Consider the following 14,627-nt stretch of genomic DNA (forward strand, 5'->3'; position numbering starts at 1 on the left):
AGTTTTGTTATGTACCTTGTGAGTTTTGTTTCTCTTCTTCCTTGGCATTGTGACATCTTATTTTTGCAGTGAAGTGTGAATTCCTCTGCATTCATGAAGCTGTATTGTGATTATTTTATTCTCTGTATGACTCCCATTGCAGAGGAGAGCATGGACTACCACTGGGTTGTTATAAGCTTGATGCCCTGAGGGCTACTGAATGTACCCCACCATCTGACTCTCTAGAGTTTCGCTGGGAAGGCACAGGTTCTAAAGGGTGTCTTAACTCTGAGTGATTTCAGGAATCACCTGTGACATTGTGGGCTTCAGAGTGACCAGCCATCTCAGAATACTCTCCTTTTGTCATTCTGTAGTCTGGCCTTACAGAAATTATACAGGTGTCAGTTTGTAATAAGGTGGTAATGTTGTATGTAATTCCCAGCCTGTTGCTTATACATAGGAAAATTAGAGGAGAGAGACATATTGGCATAGTCTTTGCACATAAAACTGTATAGGAATTCTGATGGGATTTGAGTGGCCAATTCTGATTCATTGAGCTTTATTTTCAAATATAATTTGTGTAGTCAAAATATTGGTTGTATTATAAATTCTCCCAATTATATCCTGGTTAAAATGAAGATTATTGTTGAATGCATACAAACAACCTCTTTTGAAAAAGTAGGGACACTTGGTATGAATTTTTGAACTCTGGGGTTCAGTGAGACTCCAGAATCATTTTTAAATGTTTCATTTTATTTGACACAAGCAGTGTGGGCTATCGATAGTTGAAATAAGACTCCTTATTTTCAGGAAATAGAAGATTAAAAATACATTGAACAAAGAACATTATAATAATACTACTTAGAGTAGTCTTAACATAACTGATTCTTTTTTCCCTTGACCTGGGTTTGGTGGTATCATGAAGCGGTCTACTTCGTCACAAAGTCTTGCAAATCCTGATAGTCTGCTGGTGTCACAAGATGTCTATATCCAAGGTTCTGTTCTTTGAGCTGTCAATTGTTTAAAGGATGTGGTGCTTTTCCACGGAGTGCTTGAGATTGTTTGTCAGAGACACAAACCTGGCCTAAAACTGAGTAAAGCCTTAAGCAAGCATTGGAGGAAAACAAAACTATAGATGATTGAAACTGAAATGGCTGTGATTAATTTACTACTGATAATTTTAAAATGTGAACTGCCTGATGAACCTCATAATAGAATAATGCATAATGTGAAGTGCAAAACAATAAAATCATCCCCCCACAATTAGAATACCTTGAAGGATAATGACTAAGCCAATGACTAAGCTATTTTCAAATAAGCCAGGGAATATTATTTCTGGTATTATAAAAATGGATGAATATAGTTTTTTGGAGGAAAAAACCTTAATGTAAAATATAATTATCCTAAGACTATACCAAGAATATCAAGTAAAAAGATGCATTAAGTTGGGTGCAGGTCCTAGACATCTGTGTTTTTATTAACTCCATAGGTAATCTGTCTCCTTTTTAACCAGGATTTAATTGGGAAAATCTATTATGCAACCAACATCTTGTGTACAGTGTAGTTTTGAGAATGAAACACAAATGAAGCTTGCTTCTATATTTGAGAATGAACTGAATTATAACAGGCCACTTAAATTTCACTGGGAATCTTACTTCTGCTGTGTACCCTAGGTTGAAAACCAGTGGCTTTGATGCTACATTCAAGTGAAGGCTGTGGACAGGTCAACATCTTAAATAGTAAATATTTATCACTGATAACACTATAGAATTGTCTGATATCGGGTAAAGTTTCACCAAATATAGGACAAATATAGGGAAATTTGATAGAACTGTCTCATAAGAGTTTTGATTACAGGGCAAATGTTATATTCATTAGGCTTACCATGCAAGATTGTAGAGAGAATCATTTTCTGTAAAGCTGGATTCACTTGGGGGAAACTAAGTTGAAATTGTAGCTGTGAGTCATGTCTGATGTTAGTTGCCACTACTAAGACGTTGAGTTCTCATATTGTTGTGGGATCATCATTCCCTAAGAGCAACTGTAAAGAACCGATGGGATAGGAAAGGTAGCAGAATACAACAGTTACTAATATGGCATTATGTAAAAATGTGGATGTGTAACCGACGTGATTCTGCAATCTGTATTTGGGGTAAAAATGGAAGTTCATAACCCACTTGAATCTAATGTATGAAATATGGTATGTCAAGAGCTTTTTAATGTTTTGAACAACCAATTAAAAAAAAAAAAAGAACCGATGGGTAAAACCCTCTTTGAGACTGACGAACACTATTGTGTATGGGCTGGGGTTGTGGCTCAGTGATAGAGTGCTTGCCTCGCACGTATGAGGCACTGAGTTCAATCACTGGCACCACATGAAAAAACTAAATAAACAGAAATAAAGGTATTGTGTCCATCTACAATTTAAAATATTAAAAAAAAAGAACACTATTGTGTGTGTTGAGCTATTGAGATTTCTGGGTTTTTCTTTTCACAGAATTTGTATGTAGGATCTGAGAGTATTTCTTCATTCTGATCCCAATCAGAATGTAGGGGAAGGCAGAAGAAGCCAGATGGAAGCCATTGAAAGTTTGCCTTGATGCCCACCTTTCTTACCTTTAAAGTTCAAAATGAGCAGTTCCACTTCTAGTTGGTCAAGTTAGGATTTTAATTTGAGCAACTTTTCTTTAATCTTGGCCTTGACCCACCTCTATGAGAAGGAACCATGAGTAGAGTAGCAGAATCTGAGATTTTGTGTGCATTTGTGAATGACTAAAATTCCAGTTTTGCATCCACTTTGAATGTCTTAAAATGAGAAATCTTAGTATATTTACAATAAAAAAAGAAGACCAGGAACCATGAAGACAATGGAAGAATGTCCTCCAAGAAGTTAAAACTTTGAGATTAGGAGAATGTTTATTTGAACCAGAATCAGTTTTCCTTTCTGCTTGTTTATCGGTTTCTTTCGTAGACAATGAGCTTTGGAAAAGAATGGCTTGGGTTAGGATCATTTAAGGACCTGTCTCCTGAAAGGCTGGGTTTTCATTGATATATTGAAGTTAAAACAAGATGTATGAGTCTGTGCTAAGCATAAATTCTTGATCCAGTTTACCCTTGAGTGAAATGTCTAGTCAAATTGCAAACACTCTTTCCAAGGAGAAGAACTGATTGAAGGCATGGTACATGTTTTAGTATTTTGTGGAAAAATTAAAAGTGGTCCTATACTGACTGCCATGCAAGTTGTAATATTAATTCCTGACAGGCTGATTTGAAACAGATTAGATTTGATGAACAGAAACTACTTCCTGTATTGGACCTTAACACTGTCCAGAGGGTATTCATTTTTAGCATTGGTAGATGGAGTCTTGTCATCCTCACTCCCTGCCATCTGGCATCATACTATGCATCATCCTTCTGTCCTCTCCTCTGGTGGCTATTTTAGCAAAACATAAAAAGTACGAAGCTATATAGAGAGCTTTTCTGCAGTGAGCTGTGTACTGTGATCCTTCTGCTAATCCACTTCCTTGGAGAGACCAGCTGTTTGGGCTGTTATATATCAGCATCAGGTTTCTTCTACTTGGCTGTAGTAGGTGCTGTAAGAAGCTGGAAAGAAATCCAGGTCTGATTGTAAAATTTTCATGTTAATGTTTCTGCAGAAATAAAAAATTAAAAATAATAATTTCAAGCAAAGTAACTCAACTATGAAATACTTATTTATGGGGAATATTATTATTGCAGTAGGCTCTGAATTAAAAGAAAGATAATAGTTAATTCTAGGTCATTCCTCCCATCTCTCCAAAATTCTGTTTCCAATTATGGATCTTCTTTATGCATTGTTTGATTTTTTGCAGGGTGTTGAGAGCATGAATTCATTGATTCTGATAATGGGGAGGTAATTGTTTTAACTATCAATTTATGACCCATTATTTCTCATGCATGATTTTTACAGCTCCAGTGTGGATGTTTTACTTTAATTTCTGTTTATGTATGGATGTTCTGAAAGATTTCACTGGTGAGGAAGAAAAGTGGTCCTCTAATATGTTTTCTTAGTTTCCCTTAATTATCCCTAGAGTAATGTGATAGAGATTCAGGAGAACAGGGTTCTGAGAAATGCAGTGTTCTTAAAAGTGAGGCCAACTGAGTCAATGTTTAGATTTAGTGTTTTCTCATGGTCTATAAGATTTGATACTCCTCTTTGAATTTAACTATCAACCTGTTCTTAAACAGTGAATCTAAAGATGTTTAAAAAGAAACATGAATGTCTGCAACATAAATTTGTCACTTTTTCAAAATACGCAAATATATTTAGCTTACATACTGACACAAAGGAATCTCAAAGAGATGTGCTTTGTTTACTTGGACATTTAATGTGAGAAGTGTTAAAAAATTGATACCCATACGGAATTTGCATTCAGAACAACTGATTTGAGACTTTCAAGTTTATAAGGAAAAGGAAACTTGAAAATTTTACAGTGCTCAGGGCTATATTATCTGATAGTCCACTTATTATAGAATTTACAGAAGGATTATTTTAAAAATGAACAAGGGCACTGGGGATATGCAGTTCATTGGTAGAGTGCCTACTTAGCCAAGGAAAGGCCCTGAGTTCAATCCCCAGCACCACCATCCCCAAAAAACCAAGTGAAATAATAATAATAATAGTTGAGTTACTTTGCTTGAAATTATTTAGAATTTTTAATTTTTTATTTATGCAGAAACATTAACATGAAAATTTTACTGATGCTATTGGTTGAGTGTAGCAATGGAGGATGTCAAGGACTTATCTCTAGTTACCACTGCCTATAATATTAAACAGATACAGACTGCTTCTGTATAGGATATTAAAATGGTCTGTTTTGCTTCTTCCTTTGCATCTTTTGCACACACAAATTCTTAAATAATTTCTAATTTTTCCTACAGTGTTCCAAGGATGGTTTCTGACATTATGTAGCCATATAGGTTCATCCCATAGTCAATACATACATGGGAAGAAACATCAGCTAACTAGATCTTTAAGTTCCATCTTTTTATTTTGATAAAATGGAGGTAATTGTATCAATCTTAAGAGATTGTTGAGGATTAAAAGGGATAGTGATATAAACTTAAATGTTCAGCAAATTTTAGGAGACTAAAAGTAGTTTGAGGAATATTTTTTACCCATTTGGCTGGATATATAATAAATCTTATTATTTGTAAGTCTCCTGCGTTGTGCAAGGCTGGTAGCGTCCAAAGTAACCCAGAGCCTTATGATTTAAGCCATCAAAAGTGCATTTTTCACACACACACTAGCAAGCCATCATTGATCACTAGGAGGTATGTGAACACAGCCAATTAAGGAATATGGTTAATGAAGCTTTTTAGTCTTGAATGTTTCTGGTTTGAGTCAGAGAGAAAAGTTCTCTGAAGAGTCCTGTACCAACCATTAGAAACTCCAGTCCTGAAGTTGTATACAGGATTTCTTTTCTCTACTCATTGACCAGAGTTGGTCATATGCTTCTCCCATTAACACAAGCCCAAAATACACTGGGCCAAGAAGTACAATCCTACCACACTATTGGAGGAGAATAAAATAACGGCCAACAACATTAGTGACTTCCACATTCTTTATTCAAAATAGCAAGTAACCCAAAGCAAAATTAAATTATGTCCCCCTCTTTCTGATCCGTAAAATACTAAAATATTGATGTTATTAATGTGAAGGACTCGAAGAAGAAAAAACTTTAATTAGGTTGTCTCTAAATTATATACCTTATTGTTTTCAGTAAGAGCTGGAGTTTTGTCTAGCATTCCTTCAATTAAGTACCTGCTTTATTATTATGTGGAACAAAGAAGTAGGTCTAGTATTGATTTCTTCTGGATTGCCAAATGAAAATTTAGAGCTCACTAATTTTGCTGTTTTGTTAGGAATAATTGGGGTCTTACTCTTGCCAGAAGATTGTAGTATCTTTGGGTTATGATGGAGTGATTTGGAGGCAATTTGATCCAAAAATACTTCCTGTAAGAAGTGTATTTGGCAATTTGAATATTGTAAGATGTGGGAGCTGGGTTTCTGCATTCGCATACATATGCAAATTCACATCTTCACGTACTTGGTGATATTTATCCAAGAGCAGAGTGTTCTTTAGGCAAAGAAAACAGCTTAGCAAGGACTTCCACAGCCTGTTTTGGAGCTTGGAAGTAAAGCTGTTTGGAAGGTTTGGGTAGTAGAAACGTAATGAACTGACATTTTGGGCAACTGAGAATCACTAATCTAAACTTTATCAAACACAGTTAAATATCACTCTGGGACTGACACATAACATATCAACCTCAAGCCTACAATTTTGGGCCCCATATTTTGTGAGAGAAATAGTTTGCCAGATACAATTAAAATTTGAATTTCAGATAAACAATATTTTTAGAACAAACATGTTCCAAATATTACATGAGATATACTTAACATAAATTACATATTCAACATAAATTCATTGTTTATCTGAAATTCAAATGTAACTAGGCTAACTCTAGTGACCCTATCAAGAATGAGCAGCATGAGCATTTAACCATATGCACTGTCTCTTTTCAAATTAGACGTAACCCATAGTATCCCTGTAAGCCTGAGAACTGGCTTGTTTTGTTTGTTGTTGTTTGTTTCCTTGTCTTTCAAGAATGGTTAAAGATGGCCTAGACAGGGAAGTCTGTAGCCTGTCTAAATGGAGAAGATTTGTTAAAAGCATTTATTTTATCAGTAGTGTTCAAAGAGCATGAAACATTTTGGAAAAAGCTGCCCAGTCTCTTGGGATGATAAATCCTTGAAAAAAGGACAGAAGCATTCAAATTTTGAAAATTTGCCCTCAAAGTTTGTGAACCTATTCTCTGGGATCCTGCTTGCTATGATCAGTGGCCACAATCAAATCAATACGAAGGGTGACTTTTATGATCCAGCTTCTGCATTAAAGTGACACAAAGTGACATAGCTTTTGTCATAAGCAGACAGAACAGTACTGCCATGTTTTGAGAATTAATTCTATGGAAGATAAGTGACCAACCAGAGCCTCGTAGTTTTGAAAAGTGCTGCTCTGCACTGAGGCTAGTGTTGCACAAACATGTACTCAAGCATGTGAGGATAGTTAGCTATTTTAAGCATGATGTTATTATGTGTATGCCTCCAGGCACAGGTAACTTGATGTTTTTTGATCCTGATGGAACTTTATCTTCCCATCCAGTGATCCTGGGTGTGGTTTTGTTCTGAATCTTTATTTAGATGACTGCCTCACAGCTTTATTGTTTAATAAGTTGTAGCCACAATTAGGGGATTTTGTGTAGAGACAGAGGTTTGGCACTATTCCTTTTGTGCTTTAACATGCTGAGCTATAGGGTTATGATTGCTTGACTTGGTAATGTTGTGTGCCTGAGCAATTTTCAACAGGAAAGGTCAATTCAATGTTAGATTTGGGGGCTTCTTCTCTGTAAATGATGTTAAATACCCCAGGTTTAAAGCTAATTCAGTTTGTCAGCATGGTAAGGGGTTGTGATTGTCTTTCATGGTGTTTTAATCAGAAAACATGATTAAAACAAAAACCACCACGGGAAACCATCCGATGAGTGCTTGTGGATCCACAGGAGGGCATCTTTTTCTCCCACCTCTTTATTCTGTCAGTTTCTCCCTGTTGCTAGTCTTCTCTGCACTATTGAAACTGGCATTAGATTTAGAAATATAGCCTGGCCTTATGAACACCTGGATACTGATCTCTCTCTCTCTGAAAACCAAGAGGATTGAACAAAAGCCTGAATTAGTTGAGTTCTCAATATAAAATAGCTTTAAATCCTGAGTATTTGCCGATTTCTTTTAAAAAATTGTTGAATTTGTTTTTTACTGGTTACTTACAAAGACTTTGGTAGTTTGTGACTCTTTCTACCTGATGTGAAGCAGCACGATGGAAGTGTAGGGGTCAGGGAAGTCTTAAATCCCCCACTTTCCCATCCAGCTTATGCCAAAATTCAGAATGGGAACTCAGTGATTGGTTCCTGATGAAATGTCCGGAGGTTAGAATCCTAGCTGGGCCATGTGCTAGGCAGGGATCATTAGAACTCTGTTCCAGTCAATATAGCTTTGATGTCTTCAGGGTTTGGTGGCAAATGAGGGGCTTAAGCCCAGTTCACCAAGAAGTCGCCAAACCTATGCAGAGACTGGGGTGCCCTCAAGGTGGGCATCAGGATGAGGAGCATCAGGGAACTCATATTGGGTCAGACAGAGATTCTGATCTCTAGGAAATGGAGGCAAAATTTTTAATACAACAAATAATGATGGTCTTGGTCAAGTGTTTTTTAAAATGATTTTTAATAGAAAAAATGAAATAGGTGCAACAATAATTGAGCATGATTTTACTTTCCTGTTATTGAAATTTTCATTATTTGGTTAGAATTTTAGAAACAACACACCCAGAATGTATTAGGGGGTCTGATTGTGATGCTGCACCTCTGAATACAATTTGTTGTGGACTAAGGTACTTTTGAAGTTGGTTAATTTTGGCTTCCTCTTACTCACAAACTAGTTGCTGTGATTTGTTTTCAGACTTTAATATTGTGTTCTTTAAAAGGAGTCTTTTTCATTGTATTCAAGTCTAAAGAGTATGCCTTTAATGCACATGCACACACAAAAGTAAACACCTGTCTCCTTATTTTAAAAGAGATAATATTAATCGGTTACCTTTATTTCTTTAGTGATGTCAGGATCTACATTCTATTTCAAAGACGGTCCACCCCAGACACACTGACTTATTAGCCTTTTCCTTTTCAAACTGCCAGTTATACTAACTGTCCCTTCCTGGGCAAAGCCTCCAGTTGGTTTTGTTTGATTTGACAAATTTGCTTGATTTGGGTCAATAACAACATAGTCTTTCATCAATGATGGCAGCTTAAGTGTGTCTGAAAGGACTTTGAGGGCTTCTGGATTGAATAATGTTTCCCCCAAAATTCATATCAACTTGGAACCTCAGGATGTGACCTTACGTGCAAATAGGTTTGAACATTGCATCAAAGATGGAAAATTGGCTACAAAGTAGTTGGCAACCAGATAGAATAGATAGTCTTAAATCTTTCTTAAGATCATAGATGTGGTTGACATATTGGTCTCAGTGTTGATTTTATTATCAGCTGAGACCATGGTTGGATGGCAAGATGCAGAACTTGTTGACCTTTAGATCAGGTTTCCAACTAATAGGAATCCTAAGAAGCCCTGGACCACTGTAGCTGTGACCACAAAGACAGATGAGATCCAGACGAGATCTGATGCTTGTGGCAGGCATACTGTCTATCACAGGGGAGACAGGTGCCAAGTCCTTGGAGTCCTCAAGTGCTGGCAGCAACATGTTATCTGTTGTTTGTCATTGTGTTCACTTGGATCCTGGTGAAGCACCTAAGGTGACTGAGGGATGAGAGTACCCACCTATACATTTGTTTGAAGGACTGAGGTGATACTTTTAAAGTGCTTACTATAGTTCTTTGTGTATAAAACTATCAAATAAATGATAATATTTATTGAGCATTCATTTAACATTATTAACTAGTATATTTATTATATCCTCACATATTGTCACTATAGTAAGAATGAAAATGATAAGTTCATTTTTTCTTGGGAAAAGACAGATTTTTTTCCTCCCCTGTGGCCATGGTGACCAGTAACCATCAGGACCTGTCTTATCCCTGTCTATATGGATCAGTAACAACTTGCTTCTGCAATTTTGCATGTCTCTTTAAACTAGCCAGTCAGGGCATCTGCCAGCACGTGAGATTGTAAAGCCCGACAATTAGCAACAGCTTAACTGTCGTGCATATGCTTCTGCAAATCAGTCAGTGAACAATATTCTCACTCCAGCTTTGCTGCTGCAGCTGAAGGTCACCTGATGCCTCAGCACATTCTGAAGTCTGCCAGTCCCTGACCTTTAAGGGTCTTCAAACCGTGGATACGATGAGCTCCTTGCTTTGTTTAGGTAGACTCTCTTAAAATGCAGCTCTCTTGGTTTAGCAAGCAAGAAATTCCACTTTTGGTTCATATATTAAGTTGGGACCTTTTTCTTCAATGGTAGAGATCTGTATAAAGTGATAAGGGGGTCACAAAGATGGGGCCATATGGAAGAATTCATATAAGAGGTGATTTTCAATCCAAATTGTGCAACAGGAGTCATCCAAGTGGAGAAAATGATTGGGAGGTTTCCTAGGTAGAAGGAATATACCATGAGTGAAGAGCTGAGGGATACTGGCAATTCAAGGGCTGCCACCTGATTTGCCATGCCTACACTGTGAGATGTGGTAAAGGAAGATAGACTAGAGAAGTTTGTTCTGGCTGGATTGTAAGGGTTTTGGATTCCATTCTAAGGAGCTTTCTTGTTCTGGTGTTGCTCTAACATTTTGTTTGTTTGTTTTCTAAGTCCTAACAGCAGAGGAGACCCAACTTTTACCATAAGAGGGAGTTTCTTTGAAATCTTTCTATAGAGGATATTTTTCATTCCATTTTAACTGCCAAGCATCTGAACTCTGTTCTTGTGTCTGGAGAATTTCCCACAGGAGAAAATAAAAGCTGACTCCTTTTCTTTTTCCTTCTTTTACTTCTGTAAAAGTGGAAAAGGCCAATATTTACTCTTCCATCTTCCTTTCAGATAGAACATGGGGGCAATCTAGGTTCTGCCAGTTGGATGTACCTGCCTCAATCTTGGGCTTAAGAGCACATGGCTCAAAGAAACTCCAGGGGTAGAGTGTTTGCCATAAGAAATAAGATCTGGCTGCATGCAGTGGGCATGGTGGTACCCATTTTTCAGTGTGTGGTGAGCATTGCATACTATAGAATTAATTGTTTTTTATCAATCCTAAAATTTACATATTACCAACATTTTGATATCATTGAAATGAGAAAGCCCCTTAAAATCAGTGTTGTGATAGTTGATAATATTATAAGAGTTGACAATAATGTTCAGCAGCATTATTTACTTAGACTATTATGCTATTATTTTACTTTTTAAAGATTAATTATCAAAAAATGCAGTATCCAGATTAGATTAGTTCTGAAGTTAATTTTGTTTTTATCCTGGCCTAGCAGTCCAATGGGTTGGTTCTCCAACCCTTTGGGTTGTTCTGTAAGTTTCCCAATAAATTCATTCTTTGATTAAATTATTTAGTTTATGTATTAGTTTTTCATCATCATGACCAAAATACCCAATAAGAACCACTTAGAGGAGGAAATGTTTAAATGGGGCTTATGTTTTCAGAGGTCCAGTCCATATTTGACTAACTCTATCAATCTGGGCCTTAGGTTAAGCAGAACAATATGGTGGAAGGGAGTGGCTTAAGAGCAGAACTAACTCATGGCAGCCAGGAAGCAGAGAGAGGACAAGTGGCCATGGTAATAAGATATCATCCCCCAGGGTATGCACCCAGTGACCTACTTTCTTTAGCTTATGGTTACCACAACAATCCATGCAAACTATTAATCCATCATATGGATCCACTGATTAGGTTACAGCTTTCATTGCATTTCTGAATATTCCTGCATTATATATTACAGGAGCTGACTGGGAGACACTTTCAAATCATAATAGTTCATTTCTACCGTTTAAAGCTAAGGATCTTGATTGATATATGATATCATCTTAAAATGTTTGAGAACTCCACGGTTTATTAATGTTTAAATGAAAAATAAATATTTCTAAATTATATTTGATGTCCCAGGAAATTATGTCATGTTAATAACATAGTCAACAAATATTTATCGAGTATCTGTGTGATATGATAGAGAATGAGTTCTGTGATAGAGTAGATACCATGAAAATTTCATTCTAATACATATCTTGTGGGCTTAGAGCCCCTGGCACAGCACCCAGTGCATGCAATGAAACACTGGTAGATACCTTAACACGGGGAAATGATGTCACCTAATTTTGGAATCTCTTCTTATGAACTTTCTTCAGTTATTCTTAGTATAATTTCCATGGTGGAATCCTGTCTCCCTTCAGGATTTCCTGTATCTTTAAGCCGTAGAGAAGATAGTTTGTAGTATGGATACGTGGCCTTTAAATTGGAGATGCTGTATTATCCATCAGCCCATCTCCAAATGTTATTGAATAGAAATGTTCTGGTGTTAAGCTCTTCTTCTTTCTTCCAGATAACCTCTAGGTTTCCAAATAAAAATCTCCTCAGAATGAGCAGTGCTCATTCAAATTAGTATTTAAATCAAATAATCCCTTCTTAGCCTTTTCTCAGGTCCATATAAAGACTTTCCTACAGTGTATGTACCCTTTACTTGGAATATTCAATTCAATCCAAATGCGTCATCTGATTCTGTTGTGTAAATGGAAGCCCTCTTTGAAACAAAACCTCTACATAGTCTACTTTTGGCTAAAGAGTCTGTATTAATCAGCTTTCTGTCACTAAAAATACATGGATATCTGTCAGCCCAGCTCCAAATGCTGAACATTCCTCCTACTTTTGAATTAAAGAAAAGATTATTTAGCTTTCAGTTTTGGAACTTCAAAGGCCCAGATTGGGCAGTGTGGGTGTAGGTTTTCCTCTGGTGATAGCAGTGGCTGTAAGCACATTGTGGCAGGAATGTGTAGGAGCAAACTATTGCCTCTTGAACTGGAGCAGAGACAGAAAGAATAGGCAGGGTCCCACATCCATTTCCAGGACATGCTTCCAGCAACCTTAAAACTTCCCATAGGCACTGCTTTTAAAGTTCTAAAAACCCTTCCTCGACCACACCCTGGTGACCAAGCCTCTCTCTATATCCCTTTGGGAGATACTCAGTAAACAAACCATAGCAGAGTATGATAAAAGACTTAAAGATAAATAGTCCTAATGGCTGTTAATTGGAGAATCAGACAGAGAATCTAAGATGAGGGTTGGCCCCTGTCAGGTCAGTCCTGCTTGTCTTGTCCCTTTACCTCTTACCCAAAGTCTAGCATCTTGGGTTCTGAAGATATGAATGGTGTGTTATTGTTGACTTAACATTAAAGATTGGGCATCTTTTAATTACTGTTAAAATGGATGTGAAATCATAATGGCAAGTGAATATTTGAGATTGATAAGATACCAGTATTTTCAATTTGCCTTTTCTTTTTACATATCTTAGAAAATCAATCCCCAAAAGAAAATTATTTCTAGTTATTCATTTTTAGTTTAAGATGGAATGGTACATAGAATTTCATTTCTATCTTAGTTTATTGTTGTCCCAGTTATAAAATGTTTCTTAAGTAATTTTCTGTGAAATTGAAATCCATCTAAGCTTTTCTGGTTTCTGAGATAATACTGTTTCCCCCTCTTTCTTCCCCTGTGTTCTGAAAAAAGATAAAACAGAACCGTGTATTGTAATACTAGGAAATATCTGATGTTTCCACAGTCATTAAAAGGGGGATATTCAAATGGCATGATTCCCCTTTAGGTTAACTGATCCCTGTTTCAGGAGAACAGTTGGACTTGCCTTGAAATCCTCAATGACTAGTTCAGTGGCAGGAAAGACAGACATGTCCCTTGAGGATACAGGAATGTGTTTAGAGCCCAGTGCTGAAAACTGTCAAATGTCCCTGCCTAATGCCGTGTTTTATTCAGCACTTGGATAGATTTCAGTGCTATATAAGAAAACCTAAAGCTGTCGAATTTAAATTTGCTCAGAATTTGTGAGAAAAATGTCTGGTTTGACTTTTACACAAACCACCATCTATGAAAAATTGTTAGGCATAATCCTGATGTAGGCAGGGGAAAAAAAAACACTTAAAACTAATACTTTCCAAGTACCTAAATGCCCTCATTTAAAAACATACTCAATAAGTTATGCTAATGGATGGGAAAGCAGTTGAAAAGTTTACATACTGCCAATGCAAGCTGCTGTTAGTGTTTGGCAGTTTCTTATTTATTCAGTAAAACAGCTGTTCAAGGCCCTTCCTTAGGCCAAACTCTCTTAGCCTCATTCCAGTTACAGAAAAGAGCAGGCAAGCAATGAGAAACTGGCATTTCAGTAAAGAGATTTAGTAGTTCCTACTTTCCAGAAATAATTCAACTGACATTTCCCTTGAATAAGTCCCAATTTTTAGAGGTTTTATGGTGTGTGTGTGTGTGTGTGTGTGTGTGTGTGTTTCATGTTTCCTGAACATACAAATGGCAGTGCCAGGCACTGGTGCTCAGAGGACCTGTCAGGACTGACTGAATGACTTGTCAAATATTTTTTTATGATGCTGAAAAACTTTGAGAGAGTGAAAAGAAATGTGAGACAGACATTCTTCTTTGGGGTGCTTATGTTTTTAGCATGGAGGACATACACCAAGCACACAGATTCTGTATAGACTGCAGAATACAGTTGTAAAGGATTCAACATCACAGAAAATGAGAGTCAAGAAAGACACAGGACTGCTCATGTGGCCTCAGGAATGGGGGAGGTGGGACATAGAGTCGTCGATCCAGGATCCCTGGGATAGAACTACAGTGGGAGTAAGGCAAATAATCCCTGGAATGAGGAAACTGCATTGAGAAAGCAAAGGGTATGGATTGAGGGATGGTTGGGGTACAGGGTCCTCCTCAAAAGATATTTTACATCTTGCAGTGCTCTTAGGCTTGTTGGTTTGATCATTCATTATGAAAAGTAAGAAATGTGGGGGAAATCTGCACTGATTGTGCAAGAGCCT

General features: G+C 37.0%; 1 protein-coding gene across 7 annotated transcripts in view; it reads left to right on the forward strand.

Annotated features, from left to right (window-relative positions):
- Fam13c (family with sequence similarity 13 member C) overlaps nucleotides 1-14,627 on the forward strand; it is a 116,637-nt gene that overhangs the window by 11,814 nt on the left and 90,196 nt on the right. The gene's annotated exons all lie outside the window — the stretch shown is intronic.

Source organism: Ictidomys tridecemlineatus, chromosome 1, assembly GCF_052094955.1.
Source record: "Ictidomys tridecemlineatus isolate mIctTri1 chromosome 1, mIctTri1.hap1, whole genome shotgun sequence".
NCBI classification, from domain to species: Eukaryota; Metazoa; Chordata; class Mammalia; order Rodentia; family Sciuridae; genus Ictidomys; species Ictidomys tridecemlineatus.